The sequence below is a fragment of the Manacus candei genome, unplaced genomic scaffold, assembly GCF_025592945.1.
Source record: "Manacus candei isolate 608988 ecotype Guabito, Panama unplaced genomic scaffold, ASM2559294v1 h1tg000018l, whole genome shotgun sequence".
Lineage (NCBI taxonomy): Eukaryota > Metazoa > Chordata > Aves > Passeriformes > Pipridae > Manacus > Manacus candei.
Genome location: NW_026138066.1, coordinates 15,040,249 through 15,052,650, shown reverse-complemented (window position 1 = coordinate 15,052,650; position 12,402 = coordinate 15,040,249). Strand labels below are relative to the sequence as shown.

The 12,402-nt window shown below is 38.2% G+C and overlaps 1 long non-coding RNA gene across 3 annotated transcripts in view; it reads right to left on the bottom strand.

Annotated features, from left to right (window-relative positions):
- Nucleotides 1-11,948, bottom strand: part of LOC127469546 (uncharacterized) — a 36,781-nt gene extending 24,833 nt beyond the window's left edge. For all 3 annotated transcript variants that reach the window (XR_007904011.1, XR_007904009.1, XR_007904010.1), the window contains exons 1-2: nt 11,859-11,948; nt 11,697-11,735 (exon numbers count right to left, since the gene is read on the bottom strand). This is a non-coding gene — a long non-coding RNA (uncharacterized LOC127469546). The remainder of the gene's footprint in view (nt 1-11,696; nt 11,736-11,858) is intronic.
- Nucleotides 11,949-12,402: the final 454 nt, after the last annotated feature.

Sequence of the window (12,402 nt, the reverse complement as noted above, 5' to 3'; positions counted from 1 at the left end):
CCCTCTTGTCTTGCTGATAGTTGCCTGATAGTTGCCTTTGAAGGGTCCCATGCCACAATAAAATTATAGACCTTAAATGATCTTTGGATTTTACACAGCTTTTATTAAATCTTCTCATATGATTAATGATGAAGAATGAGAAGCAGTTAAGCAAAACACTTAAAAACAAAAGTTATGCAACGTATAATGATGTAGAATTAATGAGTCAGGAATTTTTATGACTATGTCACGCAAGTGGACATCAGGCAAAAAAAAAAAAAGCATCTTGTTTTTGAGCATCCATAGGTGTGTTATTGCTTACATCATGAGTTCTTGCTCATTGCAGTATAAAGTAAGCTTTTCAGGCATTCTACAGCTACGTGTGTATTTAGTGTGGAATTTAGCTGACTCCAGAAACAGCATGTTCAAATCTGAGGGATAATGTGAATCTAATTCTTGTGTACAGTATTATAGTAATTTTCATTAAAAAAAACCCTCTGTAAAAGGAATTAAAAATTATTATTAAAAATTATTTTTATTAAAAATTAAAATTGTTATTTGGAGATGCCTTATCAAGAAAAGTTTCTGATGTCTCTTATCCCAAGAGGATGCTTACATTCCCTGTAACTGTGAATTAACCTTTCATTAACCCAGGGACTAAATCTTTCTTGGCACATTCTTTGCTAAGGCTTTGAAACCAGGGGTCAGAAATCAGCAGACAGCAAAGAAAAAACAAGAAAAGATATGGAAGCAAATGAGCTGAAAAGCAGAAATGCCACATAATTCCTGGCTAGTCTGATATCTCACTGTTTCAACAGTGTATATTTTCTAATCAAGAGAAATACAGCAGATCTTACCATTCAGCATACACCTAATAGAAGGTCACAGAAAATTGTTAGTGAAACTAGAGATCATGAGGATTACTGCATGAGTAGCAAAGCAAGCAAAAAACAGGCTGAAGGGAAGATATTTATATTGCATTGAAATGGGAACTACTGTGCTAGAAGGAAGATTTTTTACAATCCCGGAAATTTTTTCTTTAATTAGAGTAACTGTTAAAAAAAGAAGTATACTAATGGCATTTGCTAAAGATATGAAGCAGTCAGGGGGAATTACAGAATCACAGAATGGGTCAGGTTGGAAGGGACCACAGTGGGATTATCTGGTCCAACCTCCCTGCTCGAGCAGGGCCACCCCAGAGCACATTGCACAGAATTGCACAGCAAAGGCTGACAGATCAGATGGATTTCCCTTAGATCTTGATTTGCACACACCTATTAAAGCTCTCATGGACTTTAAAAGTCAGTATTTTTGCAGAGTCCATTCATTTTGTTGATTACATGCCTTAAAGACAGCAATTACAGAAACAGGATGAAATTTTGTACTGTAAAATGAAAAATCCTCCACTGAGAAATTAATAATTAAAACAGAAGAGTTACCAGATACAAAATACAAAGGTGTTCGAAAATTTGTAGGCATTGGTGGATCAGATGGTGATTCTGAATTTATTGTCTCTCTATAACTTCTACTGTGATGGGGGATGGAAAAAACAAGGTATTTCTGAGTCAATCTGACAGTAGATATCCTGTCAAGGGGTTAAGTCTTGACACTCATATGAGGCACTAACAAATTTTATTTTGGAGTTCAGATTCTCCAAACAAAATAAAGAAGGAACCAAAACAGATTAATTCATTGCTCAAAAAAAACTCAAAAAAAAAGACTGTTCAACAATTTGAAGGAACAGAAAACCTTTAAGTTTTAATTAGATTTAATTTAATTAACCTTTCATTTAGTCAGCTGAGTAAATTTCTAAAGCTGCATGGGCTAAACACGAGAGAGGGAGAAGACTAATTTATGTTAATTAATATTGGTCTGGAGAAAATAGAAGCTAAGTAACTACAAATACAGTTTTATTGGCAGATTCTAATACTCAGAGTACAGACTTTCTGAAATATCTTTCCTACAGTGGAATCTAACTGATTTTAAGTGAGAATTTGGTATGTATGTGAAAATACCATTGATATGTTTACCTGTATTGGCAAGGGACATCACAAGAGGACCCAATAGGTCTGCTTAAATCCATTGTTCATTGAAAAATCAGTCATTTCACTGATTGCTCTGAGGCAATTTGGAAGCAGCAAAGTGATATGTTATGTACACTCAGCAAAATGATTTAATTTCCCTGGTGCCCCAGCGTTTGTACAGCACATTCTCTCAGTTTCAGTAATATTTTTGAATAATTAAATTTCTCTAATAGCTACAAGAATTTATAAAATATCTTCATTTCATTAATTTAGCACCCAGTGTAGAATTTTAAGCAGCAAGTATTCCCAAACTTCAGTGGCTTTGCAGATGTTGTGATGAGAAGAACTACAGTGAATTGAAGCATATTTGTTAAAGTAACATGTAATTAGTCACACCCAATTACATTTGTTTGTTTTGCTAGAACTGGAAAAAAAACCCATTTCAACAGCATGAAAAGTACTTTAGATGACCTTTTATGCTGTCTTTGTAGAGGATGTTGTCTTCCATCCTCTTGGCTCTTACCTGTCCTTGAGAATTTGAATTCTTTTCCAACTTCTTTTTACCCTCCACTCTGGCTCCCTGTCTTCTGACACCACAAATAAATTTCTGTCAACCTCTTTCTGACCACAACTGAACCTGTTTTTTTTTTTCCAGCTACAGTGGTTTTTTTTGAACATATTGGTCACTCCTGAGGTCTCACCTTTTTTAACTTCTGTACCTGACTGTGAACCTTTGCCTATTGAAAGTGCCAGTGGGACTGAGACTGAAAACACAGAGATTTAACATTGTGTAAACAGAGAGAGCTTTCAGTACACTTCCTCTGAGCCAAGGTTTCCTAAATGCTGCACATCAGAAAAGGGAGTTTAATGTGCAGTAAATTGGCTTTTTTTTTTTTTTTTCACATGGTACATTTTTTACTTTATTCAAGAGGAGAGATGCTCGCTTTTACTGCAGTTCCCAGCCACTACTTTATGATACAAGAAAAATGAAAGTCACTTATTGCAGAATCACAGAATAATCAAGGTTGGAAGACACCTTCAAGATCATCTAGGCCAACTGTCAATCCAGCACCACCATAGTCACCTTTAATCCATATCCCTAAGTGCCACATCCAGTTCCACCTCTTAAACAGTTCCTTGTGGTACTATTTTTTTAGTGCAGACTTCTGCACAAAGCATACCACAATTATTAATTAGACCTCATCTGTCAAACTTAGCTGGTTTCAGGGACAGGAAACAATGGGTTATGACTGGAAAATCTCAAATAGTTGGACATAGAAACCTTACATGCACAACACCCTTAAGAAAAAAAGACTACAAAAATGCTAACCCAGTGAAAGTACATATTTGTGTGCTGTGTGCCTGTGTTTGTGTTTGAACATATGAATGCATTTAGGCTTATCTGTAGTTAAAACTTGCATTAGTATCTAAATAAAAGTATGTCCTCTTATTCATTAGCCTTGTATCTTGTTTTCAGAATTGTCCCTACTTTTCAATTAATTGAACATTTCTTATTTGGTGTAGAAGGCCAAAGAACAGAGCCATGAAATAACTGAAACCAACACCATTTTTTAACAAATAACAATAGTCATTAACTAGAAGAAGGTCATTATACTGTGTAATTCCCTGCTGCTTTGTTATTTGAATGATCAGTTGTTCAATAATGAGATTTGAGAAATCCTACAAATTGTACTGTATTTACTAAAGCAAGCATGAAGTGTTTAGTTTAACTGACATACAAAACTGTAATATTTCATCATAGTAATTAGAGTTATTTTGTAACATCTGCATATCAGGATCTTGATGTTTCATGTATGATCAACACATTTTAAAAAACAGGCAGAATATAAACTGGGAATACAAATATAATCCTGGAGAACTTTTCATTTTAAATGTCAGTCAAATACAAGCAAAGGTTAAAGGGACACAAATCCATTTTTGAGTTGACAACAGGCTGCTAAGTTTAAGCTGCATAAGATCACATTTATGCCTAATACAATGAACTTGCACTGTTCTTTGAGAAACAGTTTGTTTATCTCTGGGCCCTGCCCATGGTCCAAAAGTGGTCATTACCATCTGTTTTATTAAATCCTTCTCAAGCTGTTCCATGTGGAAAAAGTCATATCCAAGTGTACTGGGTCATTTGTTGGAGACGCATTTTCATCTAATAGGTCTGCTGAATGTGCCTCTGATAACAGGGTTTACAGGAGTCACTGCTCTATCATCTGAGGCTTGAGAATCACCACTGATAATTCCTCTGCATTATCCTTCCCTGATGCTTGTCATGTTCCTCCTGGCCCCAAGGAGGAAGGAATGGTTGTGGACCAAGGAGTCACCCTTGCTAAGTTCCCCTCTCCTCTCTTCAGTTCAGAGTGGATGTGTCCAGACTGTACACTATTTAGAGCAATATTTGCCTTTATGCCCATTCTACTGATCTTTATGTTTACTCACCAGAGGCCCTCACTGTCACATCCTGCGTGACATCTTCCCTTTTTATTTCCTGCATGCATGTGTGTGACTGCACACACAGTCCCTAAAAAAGGTTCCAAGTGCCCTATGTATGCACGCAGGATTTTAGTGGTAGGCATGACACTGTTCTGTCTACAGCTCTATGAAACTGATGGTCATATTCTGTTCATATTCTTCACAGCTCATAACCTTAAGATCTTCTCTAGCCCATGAATCAGTCTGTCAAGGATGGGGCAAGCAAGACACTGCCTGCCAGAATCACCACAACAGAGAAAGAAAAGCTGCTTCCTGAACTCCTGGGATACACACAAAGATTTGAAACATGACAGCTGCCCTAGGATTTTATTTATTTCAACTTTGAGTTATTATTTGCCCCAGATAGTGTAGAAACTTCTCTGCAATCACTAAAACCAATTTTAATAGCATAATGTATTAAGAATGTATAGGATACTCTCAGGCATATTTTGAGGACAACAAAAGTGAACACAAGAGCTCTAGAATGGCGAGAATAAATCAAAGTTCACGTGATCTTATCCATACAACTGATTCCTGGCAGGGTCCAGAAAGGGTATCTTACCAAATGATTTCCAAGTTTCATTTTAGAGGAAGCTAATTTAATGACAATAAAAGAGAACTTGAGAATGCTTTCAAAATTACACAATGTTTCTGACCATGCATTCAGTATTTGAGCTGGTTGCCTAGTACCAATTTATTAAGATGAATAGACATACTGGAAAACACCAAATATTTAAATTCCCTCTAGAGACCTCTAAGATTGCTCAAACTCCAGGCAGAGAGCATTATCTACTCTCTATGTCCTTGTTTATCCATTAAAACATGCAATGAAAGAAGTAGAAACCCTGTAGTAGGAAGATTTGTCAGTAAGAATAGCAGAAATCAAATTAAGGGGTCCCAACCCAATCCACCTCTCAGTATAAGTCTCGATTCCAAGCTATGGTTCTGCCTACTAATGCTGTATTCGTTGATGATATCTTTACAAGAAATAGTGGGATTAGTCTGTCTCTAAAAATGCAAACCAAAACACTACCAAAAATAAAGGGAAAATGTACTTCATTTAGCCCTTGCTCTGCCTTTCCTTTCCTTTCATCTTGCTGATTAATTGCTTCTATCTCTTCCTCCTTTGCTGACATTTTGATCTCCTGCAATCTGTCCACTGCAAATCTGAACAAGTCAGAGGTGCCCCTGGTTGTTTATAGTCAGGTTGCCAAATGGCTGCCCACTCTCATGGCCATGAGCTCTGTGGAGCCCGGGACCTCCTCCTCGGTACTTCTGAGTCAGGGGACACTTGGATGACGATTTACACCTGGATAACTACTGAGAGTACTCTTCAGTTTGCTTGCTTCCATTTGCTCACCATCCCTCTGAAATTACTGGAGTGCTAGGCAGGAACTGGAGTGTACTGTGCCTGACCAAAATCTTGTATAGGGATGATACTGAGTATAAAACATATAAGACACAGAACAGAGCTTGGTTTGATTCAGATGAAGTATTCTTTTGTGATATAGCCTAAAACTTGAATCTGAGACACTGGCAGAAGTTCAAATCTCTTCACCAAGACGTTTCAGAAGCTTCTCGTATTTTTTTCATTCCAAACAGTCAACAAATACACCAAGCAGAATAAACTTTTTCTCTCAAGGTGAAATCCATAGGTCTAGATAAAAGCAAAGATCATTAAATACTGTTTTGAAGGTTAATGAACATAGATTAGCAGGATGTTGGATAGATGTGCCTAAATTTGTTCTTGATGTTTTCCTGCAATGAACTACTAAGGAATATTTTCTTTTGACAACTCTTTAATGCCTTAGTTCAACTGAATGCAAATCAAGTGCAGAAAGAACCTGTTGGATTTTTTTAAAATTGCTGATTTTCTTCAGCATCCCATTTCTTTACCTATCAACCTAGTTATTTTTTCTCATGGCGACAGAAGATTTTCTTTGATTACAGAATCACAAAACCACAGAATTGCTGAGGTGTGAATGTACTTCTAGTTTGGGAGTTTTCTAGTCCTTCTCCCTTACTACACGGTTGAGTTTTGAAAATTTCCAACAATGGAGACTTCACAAAATCTCTGGCAACCTGCCCCAGCATGCAACTACCTTCACAGTAAAAAAAGAGTAGCTGTAGTGTTTAAAACAATTTCCTCTGGTTTAGTTTGTGCCTGTTCTACCCTGTCCTTTCCCAGAGCACCAATGAGAAAAGTCCAGTCCTGCCTTCTTTAGTCCCCTTAGTCAGATATTTATATCCCCTGAAGTTTCTCTTCTCCAGGCTGAATGTTCCCATCTATCTCAATTTCTCCTTATACAAGAGGTGTCTCAGTCCCTTAATTACTTCTGTGGCCCTTGACAGGACTCACACCAGCATAATTATGTCCCTCTCGTGCTGATGAGCCCAGCACTGCTCTGAGCACTCCAGATGTGGTTGAACCAACCCTAAGTAGAGGAGAAAGATCACTCCCCTTGAACTGCTGGCAATGTTGTTGCCCACCATTTCTGTAAGGGCACATTATCTCCTTGTGGTCAATGAGTTGACCACAATGAAAAGTCCTCTTTTGCAAAGTTGTTGTACATCTGATCCTATACATATATATATATATCCTATTATATATAAATATTATAGGTATGTGTTTACTCAGAGCATATTTCAGGTTATTGGAGCATTTTAATGTTCCTTTACTTCAGAGAAGTATCTCTCCTTCCAGTAGCTCTCTGCGTCTCATCACACTTCCCTCAGTCACCCTTCTGCTTGTGGAGTTCTTCCACAGTTGTCTCAACTCTCTTAAGGAGGAGTACAAGGCTGCCTCCTTTTTGTGGAAGCCTTATTGTAGCATGAGGCTGGGCAACTGTGTATCACTCTCCTAGCCCCAGTCAAGTACTTCAGGACCTAAAAATAGGTGTCTTGGAATCCCATCTGAGTGGGAAATAATATTTTCTCTGCCCTTCCTACATTCATATTAGAGAGCTGACTTTGTTCCCAATTAAATACACAAATCACTAGTCAACAAATATAGATTATAATTAATAAACAAACCTTTACTCTGTCAAGTTGAGGTTTGTGTACACACCTTAACAAATTGAGCCTCACAATCCTAAAGAAGACAGTGTTCTAAGGGTCTTTATTTTGCAGTGAGGCTGGTTGTGGTACTAAAAAGTTCAGTGAGTTCCCCCACATCACAGAGCCCGTCAGTAACAGGGACAGAAGGAAAGTTGGCCCTTTCTGAGAAAAAAAAAATAATTCTTGACAAAACTACAAGCTTCAGCCTTTTTACACTGTCTAAGAAAGACAGTTTTGAGATTCCTGGGTCTGGCAAAGTCTTGACCTCTATCCTTTTGTGCAAGCTGTAAAGTCCACTTCTCTTGCCTGGCATCTGTGGACTGGTGGTTTGAAGATTTTGAGGGGCTTTTTGTAACCTTTTAGTGACAAGAGCTTTTCAGTGACACAGTTGTTTTGGAAAAACATATCCATTTACTTCAGGGGTTTGTAAGAGGTACTACTTTGCTGCTTGGAACTCAGTCTGTTTTTCCTTAATTTAAATATTTTAAGGCACTGGGATTTGTCTTAATATTTAAGGTAAAAGACAAAAGAAATGTTATTTCTTTCTGTGGCACCCTTCACAGACACCTTATGTCACATGTACCATTTGTTATTGGTCAGGGGACACTCAGGCATGTCCCTTGCAATTACTAAATTTCCTTTTCCAAGTAGAAATAAATCACTCTTTATTTATTATGAGACACACTTAGAGAGTTTGAATTTGTAGAATTCTGACCTATGTGAATAGTCTTCTGATTTCCTTTAGGAAAAAGAAAATGGTTGTTAAATTAGCTGCGGGTCCGTCAGCAGTGATCACAATGCAGGGACACATTCTGCAGCAGTAGCACAATGAATGCTTGCAAAACCACCTGAGACCTGCTAAGCTTTCATTCCTGTTCATGCAGAGAAGTTAGACTTTTTTCTTTCATTTCTTCCATAATAATTTAGGAACAGTGAGAGCCTGTACAGGGTGTCAGTTCTCAATCAAATAAAGTTGAACTAAAGCACACACAGCTTGCATTTTCATTATGAATTTTCAGGCTCTCCTAAAGCCCAGAAATCTTAGTGTTTGATGGAACAAAACAACTATAATGACTATTATTAAGATTGTTAAGTCTTATTATGATGATGGTAGACAAGAACCCCAGTCAGGATTGAAACATCTTCTTCCCCTCTCTGCATCCTGCTTGAGGAGACATAAAATAATGCAGAAATGATGTCTGACAGAAAGGACTTGCAATACCTGTCTCTTCTCCAACCCACTTCTTACCTTACTATTCAGCATGCTGTGCAAAACACTGACATACTCTTGTAACCCCTCACATGATGATTATTTCTCAGTGTGCTTGTTTTCTTCACCAGTTTACTTTCATCCATTTTTTGCATCCCTATTTTGGGGGACCTACATCCGTTTCATACTCACTTGTAGCACTGATTTTCCATTTTTTTCTTAACCCCTTTCTTTCCTCATCCTACTCTTGTAGGGTCTTCTGTGTTTCATATTTCTTTCTTTTATATTTTCTATGCCACGTCCATTGTGTCAGATTGCAGAGACAATCTTCAGACCAAACAGAAATTGGAACTGCCCCCATCAGGGCCAAATTGGAACATGACTTTTCTCATGCTGTGCCAGTATAAAAAGATTAGATTAAGAAGGGATGACACCGGGAAATCAAGAAGAGCAATGATCCAGTCTGATCCTGATGTCAATTCATTGCTCCACGTTCACTTAATTTTCCTCATCGGCACCATCCTGTCATCCCCTGTGAGTAATTTACAACACCCTGTTTAACTTTTCATCTAGGATCAGAGTGAATGAAAGCAGGGAGATTCATACTCTATAAAATCTGCATCACAGCCATAATTAGCATGGCTAATATTTCACTATCTAACAGTCAAACGAAGAAGTACTATGCTCTGATACTAGAACAGAAGAGACAGATGCCCAAAACCCAACTCCTGGAAAAGTCTTGTTCCTTCCTGTCATCCACTGCCCCATTGCCCTACTACTCCTGGAAATCCTGCCCCTTCAACAGTCTGTTTACTTCACCTCAGCAGTTTTGCTAAACATCCTCCCTCCCATGTTTGCATGTTGTTCTGTGTCTCATCTGTTGCCCTATCCAATTTACCCAAAAGTACATCAAAAAAGAAAGTCCCTCCGCATTTCAGACAGAGGGTCACCATTTTGTTTCACCTCCCATGTTTCGGTTAGATTACTGAATCACAGTGTGCTCGAGGTTGCAAGGGACTTCTACAGGTCATCTTGTCTAGATCTCCTGCTCAACCACTGTCTGCTCATCCCATCAGGGCCAAAGGGGTGTGCCATTTGCTAAGTGTTCCCTAACCTGATCCTCTTCCAGTGCTCTAGTGGCTATGATCCGTGGGAACTCTTTGAGAGCTCTGGATCAGGAGGGGATAAACCCAATGCTGATTTTCATCTTTTATAGACTCCTGAAATTAAGAGTGTCAAACTGTCCTGTAGAAAACAATGCTGCAAGACAACGCCAATAATGCAGCTCAACGCAACACCTTGAAGAAAGGAATGATGGATTTGGTTACAGCAAAAGATATTTCAGTCTCTCACACTCAGGCACCAGTACCTCCAGTGGCAGGATGTGTGTGAGCAGCCTGCAAGCCCTCAGGCACCAGGACACTGTACCCAGGCAACCCGGCCAGAGTTGCTCACAGTGACATGAAAGTTGAGTTTTTGAGCCTCTCCCCACACTACCTGAGGTCTTACTAAGGAGTAAGAAACCACTGAGGAGTGTACTGGTTTGGGATGCACTTAATTATACCATTCAGATATGATTCTCTGTCTTGTCCCACGTCTGTCAATCTGTGAGTCATCAGGATTTAGGCACTGCCTCTCTTTCAAGTCCAGTTGCCCTAAGGAATTGTGGGTAGATGGGTGCTAGGAAATCGACCTGCTACTGCAGGTGTCAGCAGAACAAGCCATTTTTATGCCCTGCTGGTATTTTAAGCCTGGATGTCCACATTTACTCTCCATTCATAGACTTTTTTTTCTTTTTTTTTTTCTTTCTTTTTTTTTTTTTCAGTTTTCCACAGCCCAGAAATTTTTTCTGGGTTTCTATTGTCTAATACATCACAGACAGTTTGGTATATGACAAGAAAAAAGAAAAAAAAAAAAAGAAGAAGACAGTTAACATGTATGATTCACAGGTTTTTTGTTTTAAACCTTCCATGATTCCGGTGTTATCGCTCCGTACTTTGGTAACATAGCAGGAATGTAAACTCTCTACTCTCCTGGCTCAGAATTACACCTGAACTACAAATAAATGTCATAGTGCCCTTTCTTCTGTGCAGTCATTCCAACAATAAATTCTAAACAGATCCAAACTTCATGCTCTCTATCTCTATTTTATTAGATTTTGCTGAGTTTGTGCTGCACCTTTCCACTTTCTTATTCTCCATTATTCCCATTACATAACCCTTTTTTATCCAAGGTAAGGTGGAAAAAAGCTTGCAAGAAAGTAGAACAGAGACTTGCCATTAATAGGACAGACAGAAAGAAATCTGTTGAGCAATGAAAAATAAGCTTTTCTTTTGCATTTAAATAATATTCTAAATACTCTTTCTGTGAGTTGTCATAATGTTCTGTCATTGACTGTCCTGCTACATATTCATCAAGAGTTACCTCCTGGCTAATCAGAACTTTATTACATATAATAGAGATATCAACTGCCATCAGATGAAGACCTTGATCCAGGTTTTCTGAGCAACATTTATAGCTGGGAACAGCAGTTGACTCTCTCCTGAGATTAGCAGCCCAGTGATCAATGTCAGATAGTTAATAAGTTCAGTTCCACAAATCACTGTTATGAGAAAGTCAGGACACTCAATGCAAAACTAAGCTGTGCAAGAGTCAGGCAGGCAAGGTACTTAAGGACACAAAATTCTAAGAAAGTTAAAGACAATTAAGGATAAACTGCATAGCAACCAAACTATCACATAGGAAGTTCAAACCATTTAATAGTCTAGAAGTTTATTCACATATGATGTTCTCAAGACAATAGTATGATGGTAGAGATTAGTCTGTACTCATTTGAGTGCCTCCTAACTAATTTCAGTAGGACTATAAAGTCATAATTAGGTACAGGTTTAATCATAAATATTCCAGAACAAAATCATTTTAAAGAAAGCTCATGATCCTACCTTTTGACAAGGAAAAAGGATTCAGTGATAATTTTCAACCTGGCAAAAGAAATAACATTTTAATATAACTGTTAGAATGTTAAAAAAAGGAAACAAAAGAATCATAGTATTTAAACAAATCATTCAAATGATTCTGACTACAGAAAAAATATCAATATTTACTGAGGAGAATAATTCAATCTTTTATTCAGCTGTAGTTCTTGTTTCTTTCATAGCTCTTTCTTGCTGCCTTCTGTGAGTTGTAAACATCTTGGTTTGCAAGTCAGGTTACAACTTGGCTTCTGTTCAGATCAGCAGTTGACCTTTTACTGGCTTCAGAAAAGGGATTTCTACTGCCAAAGCTTCCCACCAGGGGCACAGGAAGTGGATTTTAACTGAAGTTGTGGCATAGACCTGTTTACTCATGGACTGCTGCCACACACGTAAGAAAGAAACTCTGGACTACCAACGTAACTTACGTGCTAAGGAACTTTATTAAGAGAGTATGGGATGTGTTTTTTGCTGATCAACCTTTTCTCTTGTTTCTCCAAACAGTGCTGTCCCTTGTGCACCTGTTCCTTCTTTTACTGCTGCAGGATAGTGCAGAAAAGGGAACAGAACAGAAACTTGTGGTAGGGTCATCAGCCTAAGGATAAGGAAACACAAGCGTGCACCCTGTGATGGTCTCACTACTAGATGTAAAACTACTGTGTGTTTCTGCCCCCCA